The sequence below is a fragment of the Leuciscus leuciscus genome (genome assembly GCF_965113295.1).
Source record: "Leuciscus leuciscus genome assembly, chromosome: 6".
NCBI lineage: Eukaryota > Metazoa > Chordata > Actinopteri > Cypriniformes > Leuciscidae > Leuciscus > Leuciscus leuciscus.
The window spans coordinates 32,016,011-32,028,344 of NC_138730.1; the positions used below are offsets into that span (position 1 = coordinate 32,016,011).

The window sequence follows — 12,334 nt, forward strand, 5'->3', positions numbered from 1 at the left end:
GAAGAATTGCGTGATAACTTCATTATTTTTTCCATTTGAATCATATCAGTGATCTTTTGTGGGGTTTTACGCATGGTGAATTTAGCGTTCTCAGGCGTTTTTCAAAAGTTTCTCATCCACACTGAAACGTCCGAAAACTAGTGTGGACGGAGACCGCTATACAGTGATTTGAAAGTGTTTGCAGTACCAGTTTTGGCCACAATCTTACATACGGTTCCTAAACCTAAAATTCTCGGGACAGGAGCATGTGTCCAAATTTTAATCTGAACCGTTCTATTTCATCAGATACGATCTGTAAACACCCAGCAAACATGCCAGTGTGGGCCCACTGTGGGTAAGTGTGGGTTTTCTGTGGGACAGTGTGGGCAAGGGCAAACCCTTTCGGGCCCCATTTGGGCTTTCTGTGGGCAAGCCCACAGTGGGCTTGCCCAAAGAAAACCCACATGGGCCCCTAGTGGGTTAGCCCATGTGGGGCCCATAGCAGTTTTGCCCATTTGGGCCCCCATTAGGATTTACTGTGGGCAACCCACTGTGGGACTGCCCACAGAAAAACCTACACGGGCCCCCAGTGGGTTAGCCCATACGGGGCCCATAGCAGTTTTATCCATTTGGGCCCCCATTAGGATTTACTGTGGGCAACCCACTGTGGGACTGCCCACAGAAAAACCTACACGGGCCCCCAGTGGGTTAGCCCATACGGGGCCCATAGCAGTTTTACCCATTTGGGCCCCCATTAGGATTTACTGTGGGCAACCCACTGTGGGACTGCCCACAGAAAAACCTACACGGGCCCCCAGTGGGTTAGCCCATACGGGGCTCATAGCTGTTTTTCACTGTGGGGCCACCATGAGGGTTTACTGTGGGCAACCCACCATAACAGTACAGTTAAATCATTGTTTTAAGATTAGAAGCTCAGGGTTAATCAAACTATTTTAACGATCCTGTAAAATGTCATAAATGTTATTTCATTCAACAGTCCATCCCATACTTAACTAAAACTGCACACAGTCAACAAGATAGCAATTAAGTACTATCTTTACCTGTTTGCTTGTTGCAGCTGTTCCCAGACAGACTGATAAAGTCAGACAGACCACCCAGTTAACACAGAACATTCCCCTAACGTTAGTTTTTGCTTCCCGTTTGGTTATTTTTTTGGGAACCAAATACTAACGTTAGGGGAACATTCTTTTTTGGTTTTATTTTTATGTAACCATAAAATAACGTTCCCAGAACGTTGATGGGAGGTTACTTTTAAATAACCTAAAAATAACTTTCCTAATGGTTATTTTTAAGTTATTATTTTGCAACCATAAAATAACGTTCCCAGAACGTTGCAGGGTGGTTACTTTTAAATAACCTAAAAATAACTTATAGAGAACGTTTCCTAATGGTTATTTTTAAGTTATTATTTTGCAACCATAAAATTACGTTCCCAGAACGTTGCAGGGTGGTTATTTTTTGAATAACCTAAAATTAACTTATAGAGAACGTTCCCTAATGGATATTTTTAAGTTATTATGTTGCATAATTGATCTCACTGAGGTTATAATTAAACAGGTTTTATTAAAATAGGAACAAATGGAACAAACCAAAGTTTAAGATATTTTATCTGATTATCAAATAATTCCCGTCCATCAATTCTATGTTTATGTAAATGCTGCGTGACTTTTACGTGTTTTAATGGGCGCTCGCGCTGAACATGCGAGCCGCATTTGAACTGGAGCGGAGGGTGTTACCATGGAAACGGGGACGACAGCTCAACTGACACAAGCAGTAACTCCGTCTCTCACTGTTGTTTTCACTACTTTCAGGTAAGTTTAGTCCCCAAACGTACACAAATAGTACATACAAATGCTTCTGACACATTCTTTCATGTAAATGACACGCTTCCGTTGAATATTTACTTTATAGAAATGATTTAGTGTCTTCAGGAAAAGTCCGCTAGCACCTCAACCGTTAAGTTAACAGTAGCAGCTAACTGTTACTAGCTAGAGGCAGGTTAACTTGAGCTGTAATTTAGGCTTTTAATATGTGTACAGTATATATGAGAGATTTTGATAGTATTGTAAAGGTTTTGCTGGCAATTTCCAAATGTGTGAATGAAAGTAAACTAATTTATTTAACCTAAAAATATTGCTATAATGCCATTTGTGCCTAGTATTAACATGAATATACAATACAGTAGCCTAGTTTGAACCAGTTTAAGATTCATATTAATTAATTTTATACTCGTATGGCCGACTCATTATTAATAAATGGTAACACTTTATAATAAGGTTTCATTTTGTTAGCTTTAGTTAACATGAACCAACAATTAGTGAACAATTACTTCTACAGCATTTATTAATCTTAAAGTTAAGATCAACATTAAATACTGTATTTGAAATGTTGTTTGTCCTCTCTCTTTTCAGTATTTATTGCAGTCTAATCCTGATTGCAGAATTGAGCTCCAACCCCAGTTAAGCAGACCTGAACCAGTTGATCGAGGTCTTCAGGATCAGCAGAAACTACAGACAGGCTGGAGCTAAACTCCTCCATGACCAGGACTGGACACCTCTGCTGTAAGTGATCGATCTAGTCATGTTCAGAACATTTTGCAGGGGACCTCAGCTCTGGCCCTTGAGGACCACTGTCCTGCAGACTTTAGCACCAACCCTGGTCCAGCACGCCTGGACAAGCTAATCAAGCTCTTTTGGTTAAAAGAGCAAGTGAGATTGATCAGGTCTGGACATAAACTGCAAGACAGTGCACTTCGAGGACCAGAGATGAGAACTCCTGACATATTAATTAGTCAATAATCACTGATGAAAAAATAATCATTTTTATTTGTATAGATTTATGTAATATTTGACTAATATTCAGTTGTCTTCTCTCTTTTTTTCTTAAAGGTATAGCGGAGGATGTTTTACTTCCTGGTGGGTAGTCTAAACTATTGGTCCTCCTAATTGTCAATCATTCTGGTGAATCAATCAAACTTTTCAAAAAGTGGAGAGGGCGGGTCTTATCTAAAATTTGGAAAGATCCTCCGCTATACCTTTAATTGTGATGTGTGTCAAACAGCTAAATAATAAACCCAAAAGAGCCACTCAGGCACAGGTCACTCTTTTTCTGTGCAAGTACATTTTTGACTGTCGGACACATTCCCTCTATTTAATCCCATTGGATCCCATTGACTTTTTGAGTCATTTTTCAAAATATCATCTTCCACAGAAGAAATCATGCAGGTTTGGAATGACATGAGTGTGAGTACAAGTTGACAAAATTATTCTTTACGTTGTGTTGATAATTTTAGTAAACTGTTCTCATGCTCTTATTTCATCATGCCCTCAATTGGTTCACTTTCTGTATGTTTCTCTTTCAACAACACCGCCTACATTAGTTTTTAATAATAATAAACACCTGTAACTATTTTTCCGGAACTCAAATTATTCTCAGGTTTCTCCAGTCATATATAAATTACACTTGGAACAACCCTTGTTTTAGTTTTTTTTGTGAATTTTTTTATGTTAACATTTCAATTGTTGTTGTTTTTTTCTCACTTTAGAGAAAAAACTGACAAAAAACAGCCAGGCCGCAGCATCCGAAGGGGTTGATCCTGATCCTGTTAAATCATAATGCAAGAGACTGGGATGGTGGAAGGAGCAGAAGAACCAGAAGACTTGAGATCTGGCAAAGATCTTCTGGTATCCGAGGGGATTGATTAATGTTGGCTACTGTAATAAATTATTAACATACATTTTTAACATCCCAGGAACAATTACTTTGTAAAATAGATTAAACCAGAAAACAGTTATTTTAAGTTGCAACAATATTTCAGAATATTACTCTATTTAATGTATTTATTAAATAAATGCAGCTTTGATGAGATGAAGGGATTTCTTTCAAAAGTATTAAAAAAATGTACTGACCCCAAACTTTTGAACGGTAATGTATTGTGTATATATATATATATATATATATTTTACATGACTGTGAATAAATGAAATTATTTGAAACATATGACTTCTAATGTACTACTTCGTCTTTCAACAAGTGTAATTATTTTGCATGTATTGTGGCAAATGCAAAGTACAACCAAACTAATCTTGTTGTTTGTTAAGGCCACAGGTATATTACAATACATCTTTGCATTGTCCGCAGTATGCCCACACTTTTCCCAGTGTACCCACAGTATGCCCACACAGTGTACCCACAATATGCCCACACTTAACCCAATGTACCCACAGTATACCCACACTTTGCCCATAGCGTGGGCTTGCTGTGGGCCCACAACTGGCCCCAATGGGGGCCCACTCTACTTAGTGTGGGCTAGCCCACAGTCAGCCCACACTTTGGGCTGTCCCGATGGGGCCCCACCTGGGCCCCATAGTGTGGGGCCCACATGTGCCCCGCATTTCACGCCGGTATCTGGGCCCACCGTGGGCTGCCCACAAGGGCCCCATTCGGGCCCCAAAGGAGCATGTTTGCTGGGGCAGGGCTTTAAGTGTAAAATACCGAACTTGTCCTTTAAGCCGCTGTCGATTTATCAAATGCGTGTAATCACGTGAACTTACATTAAAAGAGTTGTTTCAATGAAATAAACAAAGTGTCTTCTCGTTTTTAAATGACAAGTGTTGTTCTGTCAGTGTTGCACAACTTCTGAGTAAAACGCAACATTTGATAAACACAACCTATAGAGATAGAGCGTATTTATGCCACGCCCACACCCAGGGGGGAAACAATCCAACCGTCTCCATTGACTTTGCATTGCGAGAGGCTGCCTCCTTGTAATTTCTTGCTTCTAACAAAAGACAGACAAATGCCTAAAAGCTGCTGTGTGACAAGGTGTACAGCAAACAAGCTAAAAAACCCAGAAATACGTTTTTATTAGCTCTCGACCTCAAAAAACGAGTGTTTAGTACATAAAAAGGGGTACAGGCAGTTGAGACAGAGCGTCACGTGTCTCATTACTCTGAGAACTAACGTACGCCCGCCGGAGGGGACTGTAATCGGCAACACAGGATAGTTTATCTTACAGAAATATAATATATAAAACTGACATTTGGATATTTGACTCACCAGTGACCAAATATTTAACTTACTGCACACGTAGTGTATTTTAGTGCATACTGAGTGTCAGGATCCCACAATTTACCCATTTGTTCCAGCCTGTATCCACTTTTATGTCCTCAAACGCTCGTTTTTTGGGGGTCGACAGCTTATGAAAAACTATTTCTGGGTTTCTTAGCTTGTTTGCTGTACACCTTGTCACATAGCAGCTTTTAGGCATTATTCTGTAGTTTGTTAGAAGCAAGAAATGACAAGGAGGCAGCCTCTCGCAATGCAAAGTCAATGGAGACAGTTGGTTTGTTTTCCCCCTTGGTGGGCGTGGTCTTCCGATTATGACGCGTTGCGCTCTGTCTCTATAATGTCCCTTTATGTAGGCTACACCATAGTTGATAAAAGCATTGAGGAACTGAAGGCCACGAACAGCTTTCACAGCATATTTTTATATTATTTGTTTAATAGAAGTTCATGGACGATTGGAAAACTGAAATGGGCCAGGTTTTCCATGAGCCATGGTTTCTGTCAAGAAGTTTGGTATAAGGTACTTTTTTATCCTTTCTCTTTTTTTCTTTTTGTTGTTGTTGCAGAAAACCTTTTCAAAATCTTTTAATTTATTTTGTACAATATCAGAATGTGCACCCATTAAAAAATAAATACATAAACCAGCAGCACAGAATTGTATAATGTATATGGTATATGATATTTTGCATGGTTTATCAGCATGCATGATATTTTGTAATGTGATTGTGTAACATGTTATATCAAATAATATATTAAGTCATGAAACGGAAGTTGAGATAGTCTTTTCTTTTCGTATATTCAAGTGAAAAGGCTTCACGAACAAGAAAAAAATGTAGGGCGGGACTTGATTTTGTCCATCAAGAATTGATTGGATTATAACGTTAGACCCCTTCACAGTTGACATCACAGGAAAATTTGCAGTTCGCAGTGCGCAGGTCGGGGTCAGAAAGTTCATTCCATCCCATTGAATTGTGTGATAACCAGATCATTTCTCTTCAAGAAAAAAATGCCTACTTGTTGCGTTGTGGACTGTAAAAATCGCACCAGTTGTGGAGTCAAGTTTTTTAGGATTCCTGCAGGATCTCATTCGTTTAAAAAAATAGACGACGATCTGTTCAGATAGCTACTGCTATCTGCTAAGTCTGTAGTATGACACAGGTCACAATTTTCTGTACACTAGCCTATAACGTTAAGCTATGCTGGTTAATAGTTTTGTAAATGTCATGGACCTGTGTCATGCTACAGATGTAGCCAGCTGCTAGTAGTTAGCCGCAGGCTAGCGCCAACATTGTGACAACAGCGGTAGAGTTAAGCCATGGTAAGTAAACAAATGTTTTCTGTAAACTGTAGACTTATTTAATAGTTAGGTGAAGATTGATATCTGGCATTAATTGTGACCTGTGTCATGCTACAGACTTAGCAGATAGCAGTACCAGTGAATATCTGGCCACTTGCTAACGTTGTCTACCCATTCTGTTAGGAGCTCGGGATCAGGCAGACAATCGCCATTAGCTAAAACAAGTTTATTATGGTACTGTTCCCATTCCTGTGGTAGCAAAGACAGTGCATACCTTGACACAATATGCTGGTCTATTAGCCATGCCATTTTTCTGACCCCATGCTGCGTGTGCACCGAACCTAGGCTTTCGATGTTTACAAAAATGAAAGGGGTCTATTGGATAGCTGTCGTTTGCTGTTTCTGTGATCTCAAGTGAGTGACAGGTTGTTCCGCCCTCACGCCAGTAAACATGTCATCATGTCATCAAAAGATTACAAGGGCACATGACTTAAAAAATATATATGCATGGATAAATCATTTATAATAAACACTCCATAAAATATTCCATTAAAAAAAACCCAACAAGAACTGTCCATTTTGATTTCATGGTGACTTTAGAAAAGGGTATTGGTGAGTCCAGCAGGTGCTCATCTTGTGGTCTGTGTAGGTCTAATGCCCCAGTATAGTATGAGCTTGGTGTAATAAAAATCCCCCCACTTTTGAAGCACTCATTGTAGTTGCTGTCACATTATGCTGGTTGCAGGATTCCACAATGTGAATATGGTGGTTGAGATTGAAGTTGTATTGTTGTTCTCAAAATTCAACTTCCGTGCCGAAGATCCCCTCTGGACGTAATATCTCATGGAAATTGCACTTACAGTAACTAAAAAGACAGAAGACAGCATCACAAAATAAAAATACCAGTTTACTTTTTACATTGAAATATGTTTACATTTTTAAATGCACAATCCCTCTGAACCCCAGTAGAGGGGTTTTTGTACAGTGTATGTGTGTTTCCTGTTACTGTGGGCCTCAAAGCGCAGTAATACATTGCAGAATCCATAACTGCTAAAGAGGAGATTTCCAGATGAACACGATTTTGTGTTTTATGAAGTTTGATTGACAGACGTGGGTCAGGTGGATTGGCTTTTGTCACATAATCAGAAGCTTCATCAATCATTATTAGAAATTCTGATCTTGATCCGGGTTTTTGTCGGTACCAGTGCAAACTGTCTACTGAGCCTTCATATGTGCATGAGAGCGTAATGTTTTCCTCCTCCATTAACACTATGGTGTTGTTATCTGATTTGATTCCATACCCAGTAGTTTCACCTGTAAAGACATATAGATTTAGTACATATTACTTAGCACTGAAAGAAAAAAAAAAAAACTAAATAAGAATAAAAAGCAATAAAAGCTAATTTCTTACCAAAATAATAGAAAAGTATGAACAGACAGAGCAACAACATTGTTTTTGTGAATATTTCTCAAGAGAACTGCTATCTTTGTCCTGTCTTTGGAGGCATTGTGCCGTTCCTGTTTTGCAGTGACTTTCTCCTCAGCTAGCTCCACCTACTTATTCTCATATATTACTTTCACAGCTTCACACATACTTCAGAAGTTCTCCATGTTCTTCCTCTGTGCAAAGTTTGGTACAAAGTATACAGTTTACTGTATGCTGAGAATCATCTTTGGAATAAGGCATAGCCATTTCTTGATATAGCCTAGTTTGCATCTGCTGAGAATACTGCCTTTTCAGTATAAGCTAGAAAAAACATATGTGTTTAGACAGGGTTTGCTTTGGATGTACTGAAATTGTGTAATTAGAGTTTGCGGTTCTATGTTCATAATTATGTTCAACACCTTCAGAGCTGATAATAAAACATGTTACGTTTTTAAATTTAGCATCATGATTTTCCATTTTGAATATAATTTCTGATTGAGTTTTTGTAGGGTTCAGTTGTGTTTCCTGTCACTGTGGGCTCCAGGGCACAATAGTACATGGCAGAGTCTTTGACTTCTGTAGAAGAGATAGTCAGATTCATATGTTTGATGACTTTATCAGCTACAGCGGTCAGACGGAGAGAGGAATCTGATTGGGGTCTGGTTTCAAAGAACACAATGAGGTTCTCAGGTTTGGATCCGGGATACTGACGGTACCACTGCAAATTTTTAACAATTTCAGTGTAGTTGCAGATCAGTGTAACATCTTTTCCTTCCAAAACATGCTTCTCTGTGAAGAATGATGTTATCACGTCTGCAACAGCGTTCCCTGTTAAAAATAAATAAACAAACAAAAATCTAATGGACAAATTTAATTTGTCAATAGTATAAAAATGATGGGGAAAAATATTTCCACAGTAATTATGAATAACTCACCTTTTAGAAGAGAAAATATGATGAAAACCAGGAGCAACATCTGCACAACAAGAAACAATGTCTTTGAGATCCAAGACTTACAGTTTCCTTACAGTAACAGTTTATAAAAGTGACTCAATGTAAGTCTGTCTGCTCTGTTTTTAATCTGAACTGAGACTGAACTACAATTGGTTCTTAGAGCTCCACCTTCTGGAAGAATGCAGGTGAGATCACTTTTGCTACAATATCTCATCATTTCATATGGCATGCATCTTAAACAACAAATAAGAGCTTATTGAAAAAAAATGTGGCCTAATAAATTATGCAGTAAAAAGACTAACAAATATTTGAATTTCCACAAAAAATATGTGAATGTAACAATTATTTAGATTACAATTAATTATTTAATTTATAAGGACGGGAATGACCAGCGAGATCTGACTGATTGCACAAATCATACTGATAGCAAAGTCATGATAGTCAGTTAAGCAAAGTCTCGTCTGCAGGAATTTGTCCTGCCGATAGACCTATAAGTAACGTTTGTTTTATTTATTTTGTTTTATTCATTTTCATACAATTAATACTAATTACAAGCTGATGTCAGGGGCCACCTGATTGGTTTAAAGTTTTCTACCATGTTAGTTCATAGTGTACTGGTTATCTTAGTGTATTGTAAATTAGGGTTAGGGTTAGTGTGTTTTGTCTTGTAATAGTGGGCATAAATACACATTTCCATTTAAAATATACATATACATTTATAGGGGGGAGTACTCTGGGGTCGGGCCGAATTCCGAGCTCGGAACCCTCCCCCCGGACAGCAAGCCAAATACGCATTATAATATTACATCAGATTTCATTAACATGTGAACTCGTGAAGTGGAATATAGTGCAACATTTTTGTAAATAATACTACTTACAGTAACTGAAGAGAAATGTTAAAACAGAAGAGATGAGTAACATGATTCTGTAGTTTGAGTTCAGATTAGTATCATCAGTATGAAGGTAAGTCATTGTTTTCTCTGATTTATTCTGAAGGAGTCGACAAAACATTGAGCTCCTCCCACACATACTGTACGTCCTTCTCATCTTACTCTACAAATACTTAAGTAGCTGCAGTCAACAACCTAAAATTGGCATTATGTCAGTCTGATTCATTTATTGCACTCTTTATTGAGTGGACACTCAGTTGCACATGTTGGAATAAGTTTTAAAGGCATGTTCAATTGGTAGTTTGTCTTGATTCTCAATATTAGGCCACCTCTTAATACAGATATGATCAGCATTAATGCTTGAAACATTTAATATTTTTGTACAGTGTAACTGTGCATTATGGTCTTCTGCCTTAAATATAATTTCTGATTGAGTTTTTGTAGGGTGCAGTTGTGTTTCCTGTCACTGTGGGCTGCAGGGCACAATAGTACATGGCAGAGTCTTTGACTTCTGTAGAAGAGATAGTCAGATTCATATGTTTGATGACTTTATCAGCTTCAGCGGTCAGACGGAGAGAGGAATCTGATTGGGGTCTGGTTTCAAAGAACACAATGAGGTTCTCAGGTTTGGATCCGGGATACTGACGGTACCACTGCAAATTCTGAACATTGCCAGTGTAGTTGCAGATCAGTGTAACATCTTTTCCTTCCAAAACCTGCATATCTGTGTTTAATGGTGTTATCACGTCTGCAACAGCATTCTCTGTTTAAAATAAATAAACAAACACTCAAACTAAAATTAATAATTTCTAGTGGACAAATTTAAATAGTTAACAGTATAAAAAGGAGGAAATCATTCCCGCAGTAATTGTTATGAATCACTCACCTTTTAGAAGAGAAAATATAATGAAAACCAGGAGCAACATCTGCACAACAAGAGACAATGACTTTGAGATCCAAGATTACAGTTTCCTCCTAGAGTATAAAGTGACTCAATGTAAGTCTGTCTGCTCTGTTTTTAATCTGAACTGAGACTGAACTACAATTGGTTCTTAGAGCTCCACCTTCTGGAAGAATGCAGGTGAGATCACTTTTGCTACAATATCTCATCATTTCATATGGCATGCATCTTAAACAACAAGATCTTATTGAAGAATTTTTGGCATATTAAATAATGCACTGAAAATGATTATTTGAACAAACTGACTTTTTCAAAAAGTATGTGAATGTAACATTTTTTTCCTAAATATAAGGACTTTCACTGTCCAGAGAGATCTGACTGATTGCACAATTTATGTTTACTGTGCAAAGAAATCAAGTAGCAAAGTTATGATAGTCAGTTAAGCAAAGTCTCGTCTGCAGAATGTTGTCCTATAGACCTAATAAACTTTTGTTTTAATTAATTTTTTGTATACTTAATACTAATTCATTTCCATTCTTAGAACCTATTTGTTTAAGCTGATGTCAGGGACCCCCTGATTGGTTCTTGGTTTTGCTTAAAAAAAATTTTTTCTAGCATGTGAGTTCATACGGTGTACTGGTTATCTTAGCGTATTGTAAATTATAATGTATTCTGTCCCATAAAACTGGCCTTAAATGACCAATAATTAACAAGTAAAAGGTGCACAAACATTTGCTAAAATTGTAGTTCTCAGTGAAAAGCAATACTATAGAGCGTATTATATTGTTTACAAACTCTTTTTAAATTGAGCATCATGAATTTCTATTTTGAATATAATTTCTGATTGAGTTTTTGTAGGGTGCAGTTGTGTTTCCTGTCACTGTGGGCTGCAGGGCACAATAGTACATGGCAGAGTCTTTGACTTCTGTAGAAGAGATAGTCAGATTCATTTGTTTGATGACTTTATCAGCTACAGCGGTCAGACGGAGAGAGGAATCTGATTTGGGGCTGGTCTCAAAGAACACAATGAGGTTCTCAGGTTTGGATCCGGGATACTGACGGTACCACTGCAAATTCTGAACATTGCCAGTGTAGTTGCAGATCAGTGTAACATCTTTTCCTTCCAAAACCTGCATATCTGTGTTTAATGGTGTTATCACGTCTGCACCAGCATTCTCTGTTTAAAATAAATAAACAAACAAACACTCAATCTAAAATTAATAATTTCTAGTGGACAAATTTAAATTGTTAACAGTATAAAAAAGAGGAAAACATTCCCGCAGTAATTGTTATGAATCACTCACCTTTTAGAAGAGAAAATATAATGAATACCAGGAGCAACATCTGCAATAATAAAGACAATGACTTTGAGAGTCAAGATTACAGTTTCCTCCTAGAGTATAAAGTGACTCAATGTAAGTCTGTCTGCTCTGTTTTTAATCTGAACTGAGACTGAACTACAATTGGTTCTTAGAGCTCCACCTTCTGGAAGAATGCAGGTGAGATCACTTTTGCTACAATATCTCATCATTTCATATGGGATGCATCTTAAACAACAAATAAGAATTTTTGGCCTAATAGAATATAGAAGATTGAACATGATTATTTGAACGACTATTTCAAAAAGTATTTGAATATATATATATATATATATATATATATATATATATTGTAAGTAATATAAGGACTGTCATTGTCCAGTACAAAATAATCCAGTAGCAAACTTATGAATTTTTCTTGTTTATAGTATGAGTTCATACTGTACTTGTTAACTTAGCATATTGTAAATTATAGTGTTTT

General features: G+C 37.5%; 3 long non-coding RNA genes across 6 annotated transcripts; 1 reads left to right on the forward strand and 2 right to left on the reverse strand.

Annotated features, from left to right (window-relative positions):
• Positions 1-600: 600 nt before the first annotated feature.
• LOC309501276 lies at positions 601-3,127 on the reverse strand. The gene is made up of 3 exons (XR_014206843.1): positions 3,035-3,127; positions 1,358-2,881; positions 601-1,260 (listed from the first exon to the last, which is right to left on the reverse strand). It is a non-coding gene; the product is annotated as an uncharacterized lncRNA (long non-coding RNA).
• On the forward strand, positions 1,708-4,176 carry LOC309501275. 4 transcript variants are annotated; one of them, XR_014206839.1, is made up of 3 exons: positions 1,708-1,811; positions 2,412-2,577; positions 3,571-4,176. It is a non-coding gene; the product is annotated as an uncharacterized lncRNA (long non-coding RNA). The 4 variants fall into 4 exon arrangements; XR_014206840.1 differs by having other exon boundaries at positions 2,412-2,561; positions 3,545-4,176; XR_014206841.1 differs by lacking the exon at positions 3,571-4,176 and adding an exon at positions 3,061-3,178 and having other exon boundaries at positions 2,412-2,561.
• A 5,216-nt stretch (positions 4,177-9,392) lies between these two features.
• Positions 9,393-12,099, reverse strand: LOC309500971. Its single transcript, XR_014206745.1, has 3 exons — positions 11,839-12,099; positions 10,520-11,711; positions 9,393-10,396 (listed from the first exon to the last, which is right to left on the reverse strand). It is a non-coding gene; the product is annotated as an uncharacterized lncRNA (long non-coding RNA).
• Positions 12,100-12,334: the final 235 nt, after the last annotated feature.